Here is a 23,264-nt window from a genome sequence, read left to right on the forward strand (position 1 = left end):
ATTGTGTATCCGCTCTTAGTGAATTATTCACCTGGACTTCATAACTTATTTGATTCAAGATTAAATACGATATCTGTCTGAATAATATAATGAGTTGGTAGTATCGTATATATTGTAAACAGTCGTTAATGTAATATGATTTAATATATATGTTAAATAGATGGGGATAGTTTAATGTTGACCCGTCAGGCGAGCCAATCTAAATTTGCTCAGCAACAATATTTTCCTTCATAACATCGTGACATGTGCAGGTACGAGGAGTGCGGGTCCTCCAGCAAGGCCCGTATGTTTGATAGAGACTCGGATTTTTGTGTGTTTGTCTTAAAATAATAAAATATATTTAAATTGTATAAATTGTTAATTGTCGTTTTCTTTTTACTATTTGAAAGTTTTGCGTACTACTACAGGTATTCTACGACGGTAACACTAATTCTTACATTGAAAAAAAATGCTGTTAATGTGTTATATACTTAACCATATAATAACCAGTAACTATAAGAAAATAAGAAAAAATGTTAATAGTATAACACGAGGAGAAAAAGGTACACATAAATTAGCAGAGAACTTGGTTTAATATATTATATTATTTCTACGGATATAATATTATCCCGACGAAAATAATGGACGTATGAGGAATCCAAAAAAGCGTCAAAGCTAACGAAACGCATCTTAAAATACCGTCGATGGAATTGTAAACGAATAGGTAACTCTAACAGCTAGATAAATAACCTTGGGGTGAAAGTCTGAAATAATGCATTATTACGAACTTCTCAAGGTTTTGGGAGTCTGTCGTATAGTATTATGGGACAACTCTGACGCATTGTGACAATTTATATTATGGCTGTTCGTTTGTTCGTCGGAATTATAATAATAATAATAATAATAATATGAGAGAAAAGAAAAAGCTCGCGGAGAAAAGCTTCTCGAGAGTAATTCATAAAATAATATATAAAGCCGCGGGCGGGCGCATAACGTTAAATCGCTTGCATATCCGAAGCCACTTATTTAGAAAATTAGCACTATAATGGTTGCTATAATACAACATACATTGTCTTATTGATTGTTAATAATGAACCCTTCCGATTTTAGTTTCACGGAATTCGCATTCCAATATGTATTATATCGTACTCTAACGTTCAATATTTTTACTAATCAATAAGCGATGATAAAAAATGGATCATCGGAATGTAATGTTATGGATCTATGAATATTAAGTTTAAGAAGGTGGAAATCGTAACGAATAATCAAATCAATATTTCGAGTAAAACAAAAGTTAGTAATTTTATTAATAATGACGTATTTGCATAATATAACGAGACGTTATATTATACAGCATATTATACTAAAAAAAAAATATATCATAATAATAATATACTGATAGTGATAATTTAAGGATAGTATTATATTACAACTCTGCAGAGCATTGTGACAATTTACGTTATTAGTTGTTCGTTCGTTTGTCGAAATTACGATAAAAGGTAACGATATTAACATGAAAGAAAAGAAAAAGATTGTGTTGGAGTATTTCACTCCACAAGATTAGCATATAGAGGGGGGGGGGTAGTTTCTGGCCTTGAGGTAGTTATGAGTTGTCAATGTGTGCCCTATTCGGGAGCAATTTATTATGTTTCAGTACTCTTTTTTTTAATCCAGGGTTTTCCCATATGTGTATATTGTTTTTAATTTAGTATTTGGTTTTATCCAGTGCTTATGCCATTTAGGTTAAGAACCTTCTGGATATGCTTTTTTATGACAGCTTATGTGATTAAGTTTGGGGATAGAGTGTCAGCAGATGAGACTGCTTTGGATGATTCTATTAAACTGTTTTTCTATTGCTATTTTCACTGTGCCCACTAGCATGATTATTTTGTTAAAAACATAAACAACTGTAGGTGTAAAGCTGCTCAAAAACGTTATACTTATATGGCATAATTATCTCTTTTGTATATCTCTTCGTTTAAGGAGAATATTTCAAACCTGATTAAAAATTAAGTTCATAAATATTAATTTGAACATTCTACCAGCCGACATAAATTTCAGTAATTGGTTTATATTGTAATATTAATCTTACCGAATGTAAGAATGTTGTTGTAATCATGAACCAAAAAATCAAGAAATTATAAACATAGTTCTATTTATAATATATATGTGTATATTGATTAATTAGTATTTGCATATAACCATGGGAAGTTTCGAAGTATGTAAAGCCACGCTGATTACAGTAGTTGTTAAAAAAACATTAACATTTATTTAATAAAAAAATGTGTAATTTCCTCAAAAACAATGTTTGCACATAATATATCACCGTGAATAATGTTCGTGCACAAAAATTGAATTAATTTCTATCGGATAAATGACGATAAACATAATCGTATATAATGACCAATGCGTGATACATTTTTTACAGTACTATAAATTGTAAGAAAAACAAATGTATACAAATTGTGGGCAAGTAGTGAAAATCACAGTTGAATAAAAAAATACATTATTATTTATGATTTTCAAAATGATTAAAAAAAACGAATCTAATAAACTAAATCTAACTTTCAATTTTGTCATACTTAAATACTTTTTAAGCGCAACTATAATAATCAATTAATATTACAATTATAATATAATATACATATTTATTATTTATAATTTAGTAGAAGTAGACGGTTTTGCGTTTGATTTGATTTCAACAAGAAAACATCAATGTATCGCTGCGTAGGTATAGGTATTAAAACCAATTTGAGGAACAAATTGTGTACAAAGTTTTACGAGAACTCACTGAAGTTTTATATCAAATATAATATATTATTACACTCGGCTATCGCATTGAAAACACGTTAAAAGGTGCGTTTCACGGGTGAAAAATCGGTACGGAAGTTATGACAGTAGATTCGAAATAATCGCTTTCCGGTTGCAGGTTCTGAACGAAAAACGCTTACCGTACAAATAAAAACGAACATAATTTTCAGCGAATGAACATGAAAGTATTATTTCCCTTTATGTGAACATATAATGCAATAATATATTATACGTTTTCCGAAAATATTGGAATGTATTTATATATTTTATACGGTTAATGCGTAGGTATATTTTGTTTTTTTTTTTTGGTCTCTCAAACTGACACGTTTTCGAAACTAGATCCTTCGACGTTACAATAATATGCGTTTTACACTGTAATATACCTACCTATTAAATCGTTTGAAATAACACGAGAGTTACTTTTTTTTCCCCGCGTTTTGTTTAAAACACACTCATTTATATATGGTAACTTGTAAGTAAACTCCCGACAGTAACATTATTCAGATAATAGTAATGTCGTTTAAATGCAAAACTCTGTGGTAAATGTATACAGAGTGTTTTATCCAGTGTTTTCTCGTTTTAGCTAAAGTTTTCGTTTTAAGTCGAATAGGATAAATGAAAAACTGGTTACGCATCCTGTATAATAATATGTACGACACCATGTGCTATTAATGTATAATTGTACTCCGGGGGGGTAAAAAAGTCACAAGACACGTTCTAGTGTATTTGCAATAAAGTAAAACACGTGAAATATTTTTATAACGCACTGCTATACCAACATAATGTTTATCCCAATAAAACACGATTTATGTTAGAATATAATTATGTAATAATATAATATTACGTACAATTAAAAATACTATTCATTTTTTCGTGTCAGTTCGGTGTCAATTGTTGATATAAAAATAAAATTGAAGGAGTAAAATATTTTGGACCAAATTCGTGGTTACAAAATATGACGATAACGCACGTTTGCACTTGTATTGGAAACGAGTTATCCAGACTATTAATCGGGTAAATATTTCATTGGTTTTTGTCGTTTTAAAAGTTATCTGAGAAAGATCATGAATTATAGGACTCGATTTTAAAATCCTCCTTTTTCAATATTTCTTAGAATTATAGCTCGTCTGTGAAATAATAATAATACTTTTTTATTGCACTGAGACAAAATAAAAATACATGTCAAACGGATTGTGATTTAATACCTACATAATTCATATTATGACCAACAAGAAAAAATCACAAGTGTACGAATCTGATTGATTGTGTAATGGTGTTAAAGTAATAAATACGATTGAAAATACTCAGAAAAGGAATTTGAATTAAATGTAATAAACTTATAATATTCGTGTAAAATAAAGAATTAAAAATAAATATCCATACAAATAAAACGATTAGAGAAATCTAAGTTTAAAATACCTACTCATATTCCAATCTTGAATTACGAATAATTAAGAAACCCATGTTTCTATACTGATACGAGCAATTTAAGTAAATCGAAATGCACAAAATTATTTAAAAATCTTTACTATTCTGACAAATGTAATTAAATAATATTAAGCTATTATAATGGATGAGTAAACAAATGCGATATTCTTCGACGTAAAAATGTAATTTTCTTATAGCTATAATAAAAACGTTCAAACAGCTTATAAATTAGAACGTTATGACTCAAAATCACGTAAAAAAATAATAAAAAAGTTTTATTTTTTTACACTAAAGTAAATAATAAGTACTGCACTATATACCCAATACACTACTGTGCAGACACGTGATGTAGAAGATATTATTTTTGAATTTACTTATCCGGTATAATATTCAAAGTATACGATTTTACTCATATAGTAGGGTTATATGTATAGATTAAATAAATATTATTTGGCATAGTGGATAGTTTATGGCAATAAAAATGAAAGACATTTTTTTTTTTTTAATAACGCTTAAGTCGATAATATGATGCCAACTTAAAATTTAAAACAAAAACAAACCTTCCAAAAAAAAAGGTTTCCACACATGTATCTTAATGAAAGATTCTCCGTTATGTATGGACTTTTTGAGTTATTGGCTTTAAATAAAATCATATAGGTAATAACATAAGTAATAACTAACAATAATAGTTTATGTAAATTTATATTTAAAAACTATTACCACCAAAAAATTTCGATGTACTCAGGTTGTAGTACTGACATTATACTGTAGTTAGTAGCAAAAGTTGTCCCACTCTCCGGCTCTTCTGTGTACAAACACAATATAATATCAAAATACTCGGTAATACTGTAATATTATCAAGCCTGAACAATTTTAATTATAATATCTAAATAATAATTAGACTTTGGTTGTAATGACGATACTGCAGATTTCATGAAATATGTATGTACAGAAGGTCATTGTACCTATGTAAAGCAAATTCAATACCCACCTACTCTGCTGTACAAAACAAATAATATCTAAAAATATCAGTTATCCGATTTCTTATTTACCTTCAAATATTGTAAATAATAGTTTTATGCGAGCATAATATTATTATTTTTTTAAATTATACAAACCCGCGGGACGGATCACGGCGGTGTGCCACTGAGGTTTTCACGTGGATCGAGCAGATAGCAAACATTTGCAATCAGTGAAAGGAAACACTCCACAAAACATAAAACGTCATGTAGCTACGTGCACAATAATATTATTATAACCTCACAGCAAACGAATAACAGAAGCACATAATAATGGTATGTAAGTCGAGTGTCAAGCACAAAGTTTAGCGGTATATTATATTACTTCGGACGGAATCGCTATGTATTATACGTGTGACTCGTTTGAACACTTCAAACACTACGATGAAAACCACCGTTGGTCACGATTTTCTCTCTATATTGGGCGACTGACGCTTTTATCGACGATAATAAACATTGGTTAAGTTTGTAATAAAATGTTATAGATACTTATTATGGGCAGTGAACCTTAAATTACACGAGAAAATTGTGAATTTCGTCATCAATTTTATCCCTCGATAGTCAGCGAATTACTTTATTCAATTAAATTAACCAGGTATCTAATCAAAAATATTACTGTGCCGTATAAAATATAACTGAGAAATATGGTTATCTCACGATGCTCAAAATGTCTCTCTCTGTAATGATAATAAGTACAGCTATCGTGGTTGACGTCTACGAATTGGTTCCTCGCTGGTTTAGGTACAAGTAACAAATGAATCGGTGAAGCATTTTGATAAACTTTCATGTAACTAATATAACTACCAAAAAATTAACTTTTTTAAGTACCTAGGTATATGTGGCACTTACCTAACAAATAATTGTTCAAATAGTTCAAAATAATTCAAACATCCTTCATGGCTAAACAGTTCAAAATAAGAGTAAACATTTTTGAAAATTTTACCATTCACAAAAAACTCTAATATTTCATGGTAAAATTTCAAATTTCTAAGGTAGGTTATTAGTTTTTAAGTAACATCAAAAAAATAAAATCGATTTCGTCAAAAATTGGTTTTGAGTAGTACAAATTCCCATTTATCTTGAATTTTATTTTGTTTTTTTCCGATACGGACCGGACCTTTCAAATACACCAAGTAGATCTTTCATATCAGAAAAGATGCTTAAGTCGTAAATCGGAGGATTTTTATCACCCTAAAATTTGATGACAGATAGAAAAAAACACATATCATTGTAAAAGTAATATATATGCTATACGCTCAGAATCTAAAATGTGTAAGTATTATGTATTTTCAAAAAAAAGTTTTTTTTAGTAACTAAAAATTTGTCTGTCATTTCATTTTTAAATTTATTTTGTTTGTAAATTATTATTATTTCCTTTACAACTGTTTATCTAGACTTAATATGCGTGTTTCTGGATATTTTTCACATTGAATCTCTTTTTGAATTACTGAATCGAAACATTATTTGGAGTATGGAATAAAATTGTCAATTCAGTTTACTACCAAGCTAGTCGCAACAGTATATTGTACAGTTAGATTAAAATTTTCCCCACATTTTCGTCAAAAAGTCACGCAGTCATCGGATTTAATTAATAATATCACCAGTTTGTATGGAAACCAATATTCTAACGGTATGAAAATAAGTAATATTTATCACGAACGTACCCTTTATTTCGACCGGGCAACCAATTCCGTACAAGTGCAGTTGGTGAAGTCTGGAACTACATTGATGACCAGTGGTGGGCCAATAGGCTCATATTTGACGCGATTGCGTCAACTTTTCAAAGGGGTCGTGGTAGTGGAGCTGAAGCCTAAGCTAAGGCTTTTCTCTTTTGGCCACAGTTTGCTTGCATTGTAACTTTTTCATAAGTCAATAATGTATATTATTATTCTAGTTTATTTTGGGGTGGTGATGGTTGTAAATACTTAAATATAAAATCGTTTCATTTAAAATGTTAATTCAGTCTTCCTGCACTGCTGATTACGGGTATACAATCGGTTAATCGGTTTTGGACAACGGTGTTATTGCATATTATTTTTATATTGTTAGTGAATCCAGTGAATGCCGCGGTGATTTAATAAAGGGTCATTGATATAGCGTGAGGGTTTGGGAAAGAAATCGCCTATGATGAGTGATAGTCGACACTGGAAAAAGTTTCGATCGCACGTGCAGGCCACCACCAAGCGCGATCCGACCCAATTGAAATTTGCATAATACAAATCGCGAGCTAGCTAGGGTGATAATAATAATAATAATAATATAAAGTTAGCGTCCGACAGATACGTACGTGCGATTTCTGAAAATATATTCTGATCGTTCGTTCAAATTTTCGAGAAATATTTCGCTGACCAGGCAGTCCGATAGCCCGTATACAATATATGATGACAATATTAGTATAGTCGTGCCCGTCCGACTAGGTGGTCCAGTTCCGGGTGCGACAAATGAGGGGTTGAGAATGCAGACGATCGCGCTAGCGGTTGCCGATGTGGTATACGACGATGATGATAATAGTAATAATAATAATAATAATATCATCGGGTGGGCGCATGCGTACGGCGTGCGGGTCCGAAATGCCGCCGTCTCCGACTTTTGAAAACGGCATTTGTACATCGTCGCGCAACGTCGCGGTCGTAATCCGCCAAGTTCGCGTTCAAAGCGTTTAAAAAAAAAAATTTTTTTGGTTTTGATTTTCCGCCGTCGTTGTCTCCGTCTCCGTTTCGTGTTTTTTTTTTTTTGTGACCAACAGATCCGACACCACCTACACGAGTTCCGGACGAAATTTTCCCCGATGAACGATTCTGGAACTCGATACACGGAATTTAATTTTTTTAAAAAATGTCAAGGTTGGACCCGCTGTGGTCTGATTTGATATTGTAATGTCAATATTTAAACGTGTCATGTTAGACAAATATTAACAATATTATTGTAAACACTCAATCAATTATTCCGCTTGACTATTTCGGGAATTTACGTGGATGCTTTTACGATTCCGATTGTTTGTTTTTTTTTCCCCGAAAAGTTAAATACAAGAGTTTTTTGAGTAAGTATATAATATAATGATAAAATACTGTAGCTAATATTCGTTACAGCTTCGTTGTAGATGAAATCGAAGTTCGATTTGAATGTTTAAAGATTAACATAAAACATTTACTTCGAGAGCTTGGAGAATATCTTATCGTAGTGTGAAAAGTAAACTTTGTTTAATAATGTTATTACTTTAAATCGTGTAGCGCTAATGACCCAGTTGTCGATGCGGAATAAACATCAATTAAAAAAAAAACTTTGTATGTAAACAAATCCCGAATAAAGAAAACACAGAGATATTATGATTCGAAGCTTGGATAATATCAAGCACTGTTACATTGCAACTTTTTACAAAGTCAGGTTTTTGAGTAAAACTTTTTAAAGAAAAGGTAAATTTACAAGAGCATAATATCTCACCACATGAATAATATTCTTTAGGAATCAAGGAAAAGTTTTTTTGTTTGTTGTTTTTTATTATTAATTATTTATGGCTTAAGAAATACACTATAAAAAACATACAGATGAAAAATTTGATAGGTACTAAGTAAAATTGTAAACTTTTGGTTATGACCAAAAATTATCAATCAGACACAATTGTTTCTCTGGAAGCGTAACTGTTGGTATTTCCTAGTAGACATTTTTACAAACTTAAAAACCTACTGAAAACACTCAAAAAATATAATAATATGTTGGAAAAATTAAAAAGAACAAAATATATTAATTCGTAATTCACAAATAAAATATAACTCGACTAAATAAAATACAAAATAAAATCATAGATTTTTCAATGGTCTTTCTGATTTTCATATTATATTGATTATATTATTACATAATATTATTTTAATAGTAAAGATTAATTAATGGGTAAGTGTTAAGTGAATGACATATTATTCTTTATTACTCTAGCTGCCAAAAATAGTGTTTTTAAATTTAAAACAACTGAAATGATGCTCATGTGAACGAGTGTGTCCATGAACGAGTGATGGATCCACGGATCGTTGTCGGGGCCTACATTTTTGCCGTTTATTGAACATTATATATATATGTCGGTTAATTTTTTTTTCATTGCAGTTTCTAGGGTAGTGTAGATCTACCATTCTTAGTTTGATTTATGCCCCCTCCCCTTTCACTATCTAATATTATGGCAATTTATTTTCGTGTAACAACTGTAAAATGATTTTGATTTTGAATTAGTTTTATCATTACCTATATTGCGTTTATGGCTAATGAATTGAATACATTTAGAAAATAGTTGGCTCATAATAAATTTAAAAAAAGTAACATTTGATAAACGTTCTATTATATTTAACCAAGTTCTACACAGGATTGTTTACCGAGTGCAATACATTGCTTTTAAATTGAAAATAATAATAGGAACAACACTCGTTTTAACCGAAGTGAGTGCAGTGATACAAACGATCAACATCCAATCACGACCGTCTCACGTCCCGACGTCCGTATGCTATTTATATAGGTATGTGAAAATAGTGACTACAATCAAACGAGACAAATTAAACAATAATGGTTTCTAAGACATTTTTACTTTAGTAGATTTTTTCCTATAAAACATCTCCCTAGTTTCAACCAAGTATCGAAATTTAGCTTTCGTGTTTTCTACATCGGAGCTCAAAAATAAAATTACATTATACCACAATATAAGCAATTACATCAAATCATAATAATAACTGCTTTACTATAATATGACGTGACCAATGGCAACCATATGAATAAACAAAAAAAAAAATATTTGATTTGCATGAGCCAAAATTAAATTAAATTCATGTGCCACAACATATATGGGTTGAAGAAATAACATATAAACACTCCCCATGGTCTTTAGGAATCTATACTGATATAATTTTTCATTGAAAACGGTCCAATAGTTACCGGGTCTATAGAGAAAGAAAGAGCCCAAGGAAATAATCAGACAAATATATTTTATTTTTATGTATTACATAGATTACATTTTTTCTGGTTCATCAAAACTACATTCGATCTAAGATGACATTCTCAATATTATTATTTAAAAATAGCACGAATCTTTTAATTAAATATTGTTCACAGACATTTTCGTTGAAGAACACCAACCTTTTATTTAACTATACTTTATTGAATCAGTTTGTCTTTAGGGTGTCACTATTAATAAATTAATGTTTTGATCATTTTTTTTTTCATTAAATTACATTTTAATGAACGACGTGCTAATATTATTTTAAGAATTATTTATAATTCCATAGTTTATCTTTCATTCAAGTTACTTTAAAATGCTGTTTTAGTTTTTGTCGTCGAGTTCTTACTAAGCTTTAGGACATATTACAACATATTTCTTCCTTTGATCTATATTTATTCAACGTATAGTGGACAGGTCTAATGATTTTCTGCAAAATCGTATTTCAACTCTAAAAAAATGTCAAACATATATTAGTATACATAATATTGTGGATAGTTAATTAGATAAAATTTTAATTCATTTTTCATAACACTACCTTCCTAAGAGTTATAATTTGTTTCCTATTTGTACACACAAGTGCCATGCTTTAAGCTAAGCAAGCTGAAACTATTGCATTGAATGCAAGTAAAATCATTTTACGATGAAATTGAAATAATCGAAAAACACGTGACTTTATCACGGGGAATGATTTTATCGTACTATGCAGGCTCTTGAACATGTACGTACTACCTAAGTCCACAAAGGCATGCAAACATTGTAGATTTAATGCAGATATTTCCTTTTGTTTAAAAATGTTGTAGCTTATATTTACATACTATTCTATATATTTCCAATGCAAATAATCCATTTATTATTTACATTTGATTGTCGAATTTTGCCGTGTATAGGTACCTACCTATAAGTAGAAATATATCGTACCGCATCCAATAGTTTTGCTATAAGTCACTCGTCGAGTACTCATCATTAATTTCGCCTATAATATTCTATTATATTTAAACCTGGAATTTGTCACGACATTTTTGTCAAAGGCTTAGAATTCTATCCCATGTATTATATTATTATTATGATCGCATCAGTTTAGGTATTATGATAAAATATATTCTGTATAAGAAAAAAATGTGTTCAGCGATACACATCATACTGCTAGGTACTCGTTATTTAGAATTAGGAAGAAGGAATGTATTCATCTGAATAAAACATAATACCTACGGGTAAATATTATAAGTGTATATTATAATATACAATACTATTATAAAAGCATTGTGCAGCTCGTTATAATAATACATTCCAAAGCCCTTTAAAGCCGTTTAATTTTCACCGGTGGCTACCGATATCGACGAAATAGCGCATAATAAGGTATAGGTACCAATATATCATTATACATAGGAAGGTAGTTATTTTGTACAGTTTCGAAGGATACTGAAACAAATATATGGTAGTTTAGTGTTTTCCAGTTTTTTGAAGTTTTAACGGCAACGGTAGGTAACAATTCGGTGATAAAACCGTCACATTGCATCGCCGCACGAATAGGTGGAGCATTAGCACTTAGGCAGTTAATAAATATATATTATTTGGTATAAAACATCATATTGGTCACAATAATAATAATAATAATAATAATAATAATAATAAGTTATGAATAATTACCAGTGGTGTATTGGTACGGATACGCGGGTATACGCCGTATACCCGTCAGCAGATTTTCGATTTTCAGCGTATACCCAATGTAAAATATCATTTTACGGGTATACGCTCTTAAAATAACTCGAAAACCAATTATTCATAGGAAAAATTGTTATTTTAATATAATAATGAATTTTAAATTAAATTTATTAATAACATTTTGAAAAATAGATGTTATTAAAATATTATGTAATATTACCAATATGGAGTATGAATGCTCAGTCCATGGTTCTCAACCTGTATTATGTCATTTATAAATTATAACGCGCGGCAAATGTGTTTCTTGCGATGTTATGTTTTTGTAACCACTGATGTTATTAAGTGTTTATCAGGCTATGGCCAATTAAATGGTTTATGGTGTTTATTTATAGATTTATTTATAAATTATTGTTACTGCAATAATGGGTATTTTCCTTCTTGAATCTTGCTATTCGAGTTTACGACTTATTGTACTTATCGTAGTATCGTTTGACAAAGAAGAATGAATACTAGTCGGTTCCATTGATGATCAGTGTTAATTTTAATATTATTATATTAGTAAAAATACTGAAAATTTAATAAAGAAATAAAATAAAAATAATATAATATAAGAGATTAAGTCACCTAATTATTGTAATGATTATTGACTACGAGCGAAGCGAGAAAATTTTTTTTTGGTAGATTATACATATTTTATTAGTGCGTATACCCATAAATATATTTACCAATACACCACTGATAATTACTGTGATCTCAATGGACAATGGAGTACGCCTGCAACGGATGCCACCGTCGCGCGTCGACTACGACATAATGTCGTCTCAACAATGTGTTAAATAATAAGAATTATAATATTAACAATATTAATATATAACTGGTATTGTCGTCGAGTGATTAATAACGAATAGTTCACAAATTTATGATACTATTATAACGTTGAAGGTTTGGTTCTTATTTTTTCGTTATTTGTATAACAAATAAAACGCAAAACATTTTCTCGAAATCTGTGTAATAAGCAATATGTATACAGTAAATTCGTTCATTAGACATATTATGTCATAATAATATTTTATACGAACAATAGCAAATGTAAATATTACAAATGGGCACATTTTATAAATAACCGCGGTAATTAATGACGATTTTAAAAACATTATGGCCACCAGTCGTCAAACAAAATTAAATGGATAATTTATTGATTTTAAATAATCTGCAGTAGAGGTACCCATTTCGATTGAAAATCCTATTTATTTTTTACATAATATGTACGAAACACACTCGTGCAGCGAAATAGAAGAAGAAAATGACGATGATCAAAGTAACTGTTCAAACAATAAATGCGGTGTCGGAATAATAAAAAAAGAACAGAAATCTAGGTGCACCTAATAAGAACGTGTGTGTACTTACCTACTATAATACGTCTGCCCTTATACTTTTTGTATTATGTGTAGCCCGTATTTAATTTAAAAAACGGATGGTGCATTCTTAAAACGATTTTCAGTGCCATGGTATTTGCTGTTAATGTTCAGAAAATAATAGAAAATTTCCAATTTCCAAACATTCAAATAATTCTAGTGTCAAATTCAGACTGCAGAGTCGTCGGAAAACTCTGGGAAAATATCTTTTAAATCATATAGGTGATAATATATCATATATTTGATAAAAAAAAAAATCACGCGAACGTTATTTCTCATAGTTCCCTCACCCCGCGTGCGCGTAGAACCTAAAACACGAAGGTATTTTCATACGACGATATAATAAACTGTACCGTTGTATTTATTTAACGTATCATTATAAATAATTTTGAATTTGAAAAACAACACTTGCGACATTTAAAAATATATAATTTTTACCATTTTTTATCATTATCATATTTTATTTTATTTTCAAGTTTTTCAAATGAAAAAGTACATTTTTAATTCCTCATTCCAAAGTAAAATATTTTTTTAGAATACATCTATGTTTCAAAATCGAAGTTCGGACGAATAGTTTATGAGCTGTAAGTACTTAGTTAGATTAATGGAGTGGTATGGTACTTACTGGGATACTCAACAAAATGTTAATCCACTATTCCACTCGTTCAAACTTGAAACACTTATAAGTTATAACTAATAAACTGCTAGTCCAAATTTTGATTTTCATAGATAAAAAGACTTTAAATAATATTCTGCTTCACAGTTATATGAAATATATTTATATATATATATATTATGTTGTCATTAAAAAGAGTTAACAACTTAAAACTGATATCGATTAAAACAGTAAAAAATTAAATATTTTGAAAAGATATTGTTTAGTTCCTTTCGATTTAAAACTATATGATAGAAATATTTTCAAAAACGTACGTGTTTTCTAAAATTAAGAAAATACCTATGTCTTACGTGAAATTTATCACCCCGTATAACAATATTACGATAAGATGATAATGTTACGCATTGTATAATGGGACGAGACATTCTCGCATCATATTCATTCGGCTAATTACTATAGTGCCGTGATATGGAAAATTTACGGACGTATTTATTATTGGAAATTGCTGAAATAACAGTTATATTATATAATATATTAGGCAATTATGGATCATAAAACTGTCACCGTAATTAAACACATGTATTATTTTGAATCAGTGATTGATATTATGTCATTTCACAATATTAATAATGATCACCTGCAATGTCGAATCATCTTTAATAATAAAAAAAATTTAATATTTCGATATGGTGCTTATATTATACCAAATATAATATATTATACATCTTATAACATGATACATGTTCGAGTATTATCAGATACTCAATAGTATCATGAATGATAATTTTGAACTGTTCTATATAATATTACACAAAAGCGTTTTTGTTTCAATTCGCACAAAAAAAGTTTTGCAGGGTGACTTGGATACAAACTCCAATATCTGAAAAGCGTTTCTCAACCAATTAAGTAGTTTATTTTACATACAAAAAAATAACCGAGGAACATAACATTATTATTGAGGCAAAATACATAATAGTTTAATGTAATATTACGCTATCCATTGAAGCTGCAACATATTAAATAATATTTTATAATATTAAGCTGAGATTCATCATTAATTTCATTAAATCTTTAACGTTACAAACAAAAAAGTGTAAGGTTTAGATTTGTAGAATAACTGGCAAAAAAAAAAAAACAGACACGTTATTGTAAACCAATGCACCGTTGAAATCTCGATCAATCTAAATGAATAATAGATTATCCGAGAAAATTTTTAAGGTACAACACTTAAGACTGTTTGAATACGATACCCACAGGCCACGATGATTACATCGTGTTCTTTAAAAACAATCAAACAATTATCCCCTTCTGAAATGAATAATTATTAATTAGGTGGGTTCTATTTTGAGCACCTAAGCGATGGTAATACCAATATAATATTATCTAATGGGATTTATAATGATTAAGCCTTAAAATTAATTGTTGTGTTCTCACAAATTGATTTAGGATTAAAAATACAAGTACTTTAGTGGATTAAAAAAATAAGATAACAGCTTAAACTGAATAATATTGCTTCTTAATAATAATTATATTTTCGATTTTGACGTTTGTCTTATTATTAATTTTTCGGTTGGTTGAAGAAAGCGATTAAAAAATTAAATTTTAATTAGAAGTTATTGACAAAAAAAAGACATTTTTTCTTAATAATTATAGTGTTTCAATATAGATGACTCTACCATAATTAAGCCATTTAAAACCCATAAATAAACTTAATAAATTGATGACCGAAATACAAATTGGTAACTTATAAAATGACTAATGGAATTAAATAAATATACATTATATTATGATTATAACAGCTAAACAATATATTTTCCTAATTTTTATTTTTTTCTATTACCTTCTGACAATTTTGATGTTATAATTTGTTCCAATAATATTACAATGTATTATTATAATGATGTTCATTTCATACTAGGACGGTTTGATCACATTATAACATTGAATATTACAACTATAATGTTATATAATTAAATAATTTAAGGTATTATTCTTCGAACAAATTGCACCATATTATTCATTCTATTATATACGAAAGCTCATTTTTTTATTGCAATTTTATAGTAAATTCGAAAACAAATAGGTTTGGCAATCGCACAAAAGTTTATTTTGCCAGAAATCGCCAAATGTTTTTTTTTTCATTTGCTATACATGTATAAATTCTCTAGAGAACATTTTTTTTCCAAACATCGAAAACAAAATCTAAAATTGTTGAAATATAACCCATTGAGTATCGTGAAAAATGTCAATATGGACTGGTAATTTGAAAAATATAATACTGGATTGCACGCGATGTCAAAATGCGTCTGAAATAATAATGGACAATAACCAATTTTAAAATATAATATAAATACATTTTTTTCGTTTTGTTTTTTTTTTAACTATTCCTTTAATAAATGGTATAAAAAAATAATAATTGTAGTTTGTATAATGTACATTATACAACCATTCAAAGTGAACCGAGATGTTATGATATTGCACGGATTTTCTTCATTACAATGTAAAGGTTTATTAGCATATATAGTAGGTAGGTGCATGTATAAAATAGGAAATAATGTATATATTATTATTATAGTTATCCAATATTATGTCAACTTTGACGTGATTTTCTTTGCGAAGCGCTTTGCTCCCATGTGATGTGATTAAATTTAAACACGGACTTAAATAATTGATATTGAATTTCGGGGTTAATTAAAAGGGCTTAAAATGTTGATTGAGGGAGGGGAAGAGTTGTTTCTTCATAAGCCTACCCGAATTCGCCTGGGGATAACTTTTAACACATCAGGCCACGCGAGCGTGTAGGACCCACCACGCTTAGGTTAGGTGATCCCTCGGCAGGACGACACGTCATACAATTTAATAACATGCTAAAGTCCACGGCATGTCCACTATCCATTATACGTTATTAATAATATATACATATATATGATGACTCGTATCGAACGATAATCATCGACACCGGACTTCCATCATCGGTCAGCCGTCAGTTTTCATTATATTATGTGGTAATATATAATAATTATTATGTCATGTCATAGTATACGTACACTTCTTGGTCGTCACCAGACTACGGTCAAAATCGTTTTAAGAAAAACAAACCATACGTGACACAACATCGCGTGTGCAATGTATACACACACTGTTGTACTGATCCGGGTTAGAGTCGTGTCGCAGACGAGGGACATGGTGACGGCGGATTTGTCTGAACGGCGTGTTTTTCTTTATTATTATTTATTTATTTCGGTTAAGTCGACTTGTTCTCACATCTAGTATTATAAGTCTGGCTTATATCGGTGGCAGGGGTGGGCACGGTATATACCAACAATCCCCGGCGATCGCATCAACCCCGACCCCGTTCCGGATCAACCACCGACGCACTGTAGTTCGGTTTAACTTTGACTCGACGTTTGGCCAGAAATCAACCTACTCGGGTGTGAACTTTGTTGTGTTTTATACCGCAGTCACGGTAAAATGAACGGCGGTATCCTAAATACGCTGCGATGTTCAACGTACAATTTAAACGATTCGCAGTAGTTCTGGTAGTCTGCGTGTCTAGTCGTCCGGCGTGGTCAACGAAACGAACACCTTTTTGAACTTATGAATAACATAATTAATTACGTACACACTTCTAGATGAACCATGTCGCTTAAGATCATCCTCAATAATTATAACTAATGTAGTACAACTACTCGTGACGCTCTTATAGACACGACGACGACGATAGGTATGATAATTATTATACCCTTGTAATTTTTAAATCTGACAACGATTAAACATAGAATATAATGTAAAATATATCATTGGGTACGACGTCTGGAAAAGCGATGTACTCTCTGAAAATGTAATTATGGTAATCATTTTAATGTAAATCATCCAATATAACTCTAACATGTATTATAATACTTACTATACATATTACGCTGTACTGCATGATTGTTTTAAAACAAAAAATCAGCACTAGTTTTGGATAAAACGTCACATATTAAAAACATAGGTATTCGTTCCAATTCCGCTATTTGTAGTGTACAATTTGAGACGATATCGGGGTTGTGATGAGTTTTTTTAGGATGTTTCGCGTACCTGACGTTTTGCCACAAATAATAATAGAACATAATAAATATACAGTCTGGCTCATTATCGCCAAAGATCAGATTACTAGTTGCGAGTCCGTTGATACATATAATATTATTATTGTAATAACTACCTATACGCGCGAATTACTCATCTGTCGACTGTCGTATTATTGAACGCCGTGACGTTTTATTTTTGAAATCGTGTCGAATAATATCATACTAGAATTCGTTCGCAGTTGCCAAATGGCTTATTTCTAACAACAGCTATATATAGAGAGGTTCGGTTCAAAAAAAAAAATAAGAAAAAGAGTCCCGTCGTCTACGTCGATCGATGGGTGTGGTGCGACGACAGTGTAAAAAAACAATCACGCATAATACTGGTGGCGGCCATGGGTCTTCAGAGACAATAATCAAGTGGCCTGCACGTGTGGCGTGGACATGTGATGGACGGAGTGATGAATGAAAACGATTCTTGCTCGACGTCGTCGGTAAAAGTTCCACCGCCACTGTCGTATGCCATCGGCAAGACCAGTGAGGGTTTGTCATAAAAGAAAGAGGGGCGGTGTGAACGATAGAAGGGGTAACGATGAGATGGAGAATGAGAGCAGGGGGAGAAGGTGGAGTTGAGAAAAATGGAGGGGTGAGAAATAGAGAGGGAAAGAGACAGAGATAGAGAGAGAGACATTCACACACACACACACACACACATATACATACGGAGACTTACTCCATATACCGGTGGAAGAGCTTCCGTTGCATCTACTACCACTATCACGTGTTTTATTTTTTTTTCATGTCGAGAAATAAATTTAGTAGACGAACGCAAAAAAATAAATAAACCACTCGTGGGTGTAGGACCGTATCGAAGGGCGGCGACGACGTCACCAAAATAGCGGTCGTTAAAACGATATTATTTAACCTCTTTGTACGCGCGTACCGCAACGGACTTATTATTAATATTATTATTATTTTTATTATACAACAGTGTTCTTTTGCTGCAGATAAACGACATCATAATAATATTACCGTTATTGCATTGCCAACGATGGGGACGGCGACGATGACGATTACTGTGATTGCGAATTTCTTTTTCTAGTGGTGTATTATAATATAATAATATAATAATATAATAATATTACATTATATTGACATAACCATCCGGATTCGGAAAAAGGAAATCTTCCTGATGGACAAAATTTCCACGCTGGTCTTCGTAAAGGCCCTAAATACATACATCCTAATTTTGGTTTCCTTTAGTTTTTTTTTTTTTCGTTGAACACAGAAGAATACAATCCTCTGCGATTAATCCAGCATCAATATGCACGTGGGACTTAAGTCACGTGTCTTATACGATTACAAATAGGTATTATACAGATAAAACAACAATTATTTAAAGCTTTACTGTAATTTATACGCCTAAAAGAACTTTTCTCAATACCAGAATAATTTCAGACTCTATATTTTGATAGTGAAGGACAAAACTAATAATAGTTACCATCGATTTTCACTATTGAATATGCAATTTTTATCAGTTTAATTTTAAATCTTATCACTTACTCTCTGAAATTCCTTGAATATATTTTAACAACTTTGTTTTACTTATTGACCATGGTTTAACAAATATGTAATGGTTGTATATTATCTTAATGCAAACTAATTTGTATGATAATAAAACATAAATTAATAGTTTTGGGTTGGATACAGCTCTTTTTTTTCTGACTCATTCTGAGTACCAAATTTTACTTACCTAACCGATTTTTTTTATTAAAAAATTTGAATATGCAACCAATAATTATCAACACCGTGCATTTGTGACACTTTTTTCATTAAAGTACATTTTTGTGTTTTTTTTTTTTGTTTCTTAGTTATAACAATACCCAAAAACTTATCAATGATTCCTCAATTTTTCTTGCAGAGGAAAAATATCAAGTAGCATGCCATATTTTTTTTTAAGTGAAATCAGTTCAAGAACATATTAATTTTTTTTAAATTTATTATTAGTTCATACATAATTGTTTAAAGCGATTGACATGAACTTTAAATATTATGTGATGACTAATTAGTGATTACTGATGAGTGATGAGCATCATAGTCAATAATATGTGAACAAACGTGTAACGAATAATTGAGCCTTACAATAATTGTATTTCAAACTCATATTTTCTCAGTGATTATTGGATTCATAATATATTACAATAAATATTATATTGTTCACCGCTGCCACCACCACCGACAAAGACAATATTATTTTGTTTTATTACAATTTTTTTTTATTTGGTCAGATAGCAGCTCGTTGATAATACAATCACCGACAACTGCTAACTATACATTCATATTCAAATTTGATTAAGTTCAAATCAATAACTTCTTCCAGCATACAATGAGTTAGTAGAGTTTCAAACTTTTGTTTTTATTTTACCACAACCATGGAATATTCCATTGTCGCTCAGCTAGTTTAAGGAAATAATTACCAAAGTTTAAATGTACTCCTTTCTTCTTCCGCTCACGAGGTCATTATTTGATAAATTTGAGTTATCTCCGATCTGTTCATTTTTCTACCCATATATTTTAACTATCAACATCAATATTTTGCGGTGTCCGTGATTTACTCTTTACTTGGTGATTTATATTGTTATCGAATTTGCTATACGAAATCATCGATACTCGATAGTCTCATTAACTCCAACAGTGGATTTATAACATTATATTGTTTGCGAAAATGTTTTGAAATTCATTTTAATCTCTGTTGATTTGTTCATAAATTACATTATATACGCACACATTAATCTTTTAGTTTTTGGCTGAATACATTAGTTTATGCCCACTGTTGGGTTTAGTTACTCGTCTATTTCAAAGTCACCTAGAAGAAAACAATCACTATTAAGTTTTACCTAACTACTAGAATATACTCAAAGCATTAATAATTTATTACTCTAAATAAAGGATATGCACATTTTAGGTTTTGAAATGTATGAGTACTCAGTATATTTTTGTGGCATTCAACATTTTTTAGACATCAATAATATGTTTTAAAGAGTTTAAACGTTAGTAATTATGTTGTACCTACTTATTTTAATTATATTATATAATTTATATTTTGATGACGTTTTTAGAATTCAAATAATGTAGAAATGTTGTAGGCAAGGCCATTTCATTAGTATCACTTTCGTATAAGAAAATACTATTAGTATAGATGACAAATGTACTATAATTGTATTATATTGTTTTTATCTTCAGTTTCAATCGAAAAAGAGTATAGTAGTATGTTAATAGTATTTTATTTTATCGTATTTTAGCTACCAACGATTAGTAAGGAAATTTTTAAATACAGCATTTCAATACAAACGATGATAACTTACTACAATTAATAACGTATTTATATTGAATATAATTAGTCTTGTATACTTAAGTACATTTGACTTACAACTTTCAAGATGTTAACTCTCATGGGTCAACGACTATATTTGTGCAATTTTTTTTTTATAACTTATTTTTTTATAATAAAGTATGCAGTTTTATTTTGATTGTTGTTGAGTATTATTTTTTAAATCTTTGAAGTACAGGATTTAATTTTTAATTTTTTAAATTTTCATTGCTGTATTGTTATTTGTTATTTGTTATTAATTTAATATTCCTTATTATGGTATATTATAAATAAAATAATAATAAAAAAAATCCAAGTTTATTACATTTAAAACAGGTGGTATATCATACTTACCTCAATGTATAAAGAGTTTCGAAGCCGACGTGTTTTTGGTAAAAACCCTAACCTAACCATCCACCTCGTGTTATAATAAATAATGTCCAACGAAAATTGTATGCAAGTGGATTCCGATTTCAAACCTCTCATTTAAGTTTTAATAATATATTATATCATACATGTTCAAGTGTTTTGAAATACATTTTTTTTGGAGTTTTTTAAAGTCGATTTGAGAGTCAGAGTTGAGTGTGACCTGAATAAAGTTTTCCTCTTTAAAATAAACTAAAAATGACCCATATCCGACATTTCTATGAGTCTTCATGATTTTTTCCTGTAAAGCCATTTTTGATTGTTAAAATGATTTTATTTTATTTTTACGTACGATTAAATCCTTTATAATAATTCCTTAGTAAATAACCTGATTCCGGTGGTAGGTACAAGTTATAATATATTTACTTATAACATTTGAAAGAAAAACAAGAAATATTCAAGTCAATGAAACTTACAAAATGAATTAAACCCTACTGGGTTTAGTTAAACTTAAACCAACAGATCCAACTATCATCATATTATTTTCTGGTTATCAAAACCTATTTAACTGAACACACAAACACACATTTGATGTGCCTATGAGACTGAATCATATCCTTCTCGATTAGCTCCCATTTAAACCTGAGTCACTCTTGAAGCAATTTTGGCTTCTCTTATTTTTATTATTATTCACTGCTTAGCCCAACCAACTCTTAATATTACCCTTGTCGCACGCTATGCAAACGATAAAGCAATATTTACTCACGCAACTATTTATAGTTATTGCTGTTGAACACTTTCTAATGGTACTCTAAATGGTGCTTTGCTGTTAATGAGCCACAATCTGTACACGTAACATTCTCCTTAAGACAAAGAATCTGCTATAATGTCACTTTTAATGACACATAAATTGCAAAATTTTACAAAAACAAAATACGATCAAATGTTTAATAAGTAATAGACTCGCGAGAGGCGATTATTGTATGTAGTATCGAAAACGCTTACTTTACAATCTACTGCCAAACCAAATATTTACAAACTTCTTCTTAGATCATTATGGTAGTCGGTAGGTATCTAAGTTCGGTGGTTCACAAAAATAAAATAATCTATCTAAAATTCAAACTTTTTAAACCAAAACTTTCGGTCATAATATTACAAAATATGTCCTTTATACTATATCATAAAACAAACTTTCCGCATGTACAAAATTCCATATACTTACAATGTAGAAGAAACTGTCACGACATCGCCGTAACCACTTTTAAATCCAAAAATCATCATAATACTCTAATTGAAATAATTGCTGCAGGAACAATGACCATTAAACTTACTCACCACACCATTTTAGAACACGTGAGGCTATGGACTTATAGAATAATTTGTAATAACCAGATACATCTCACGTCTTAACATTAAGTCAAAATCTATCATTTTACATATGCTTATCATGTTGTATAGATTATGTAAGTAAATCGTCTAAATAAAATAAAATATAATTCTATAATACAATGATTTTTTTTTAGAATAATTGAAAATATCATAATATTATGTTTTAT

General features: G+C 30.0%; 1 protein-coding gene across 1 annotated transcript in view; it reads left to right on the forward strand.

Annotated features, from left to right (window-relative positions):
- The first annotated feature begins 7,953 nt into the window (after positions 1-7,953).
- The window catches only part of LOC111039658 (FMRFamide receptor), a 125,004-nt gene continuing 109,693 nt past the window's right edge, over positions 7,954-23,264 (forward strand). The window contains exon 1 of the mRNA XM_022323254.1: positions 7,954-8,277. The gene's annotated coding sequence lies outside the window, so the exon portion shown is untranslated. The remainder of the gene's footprint in view (positions 8,278-23,264) is intronic.

The sequence above is a fragment of the Myzus persicae genome, unplaced genomic scaffold (assembly GCF_001856785.1).
Source record: "Myzus persicae strain clone G006 unplaced genomic scaffold, MPER_G0061.0, whole genome shotgun sequence".
Classification (NCBI taxonomy): Eukaryota; Metazoa; Arthropoda; class Insecta; order Hemiptera; family Aphididae; genus Myzus; species Myzus persicae.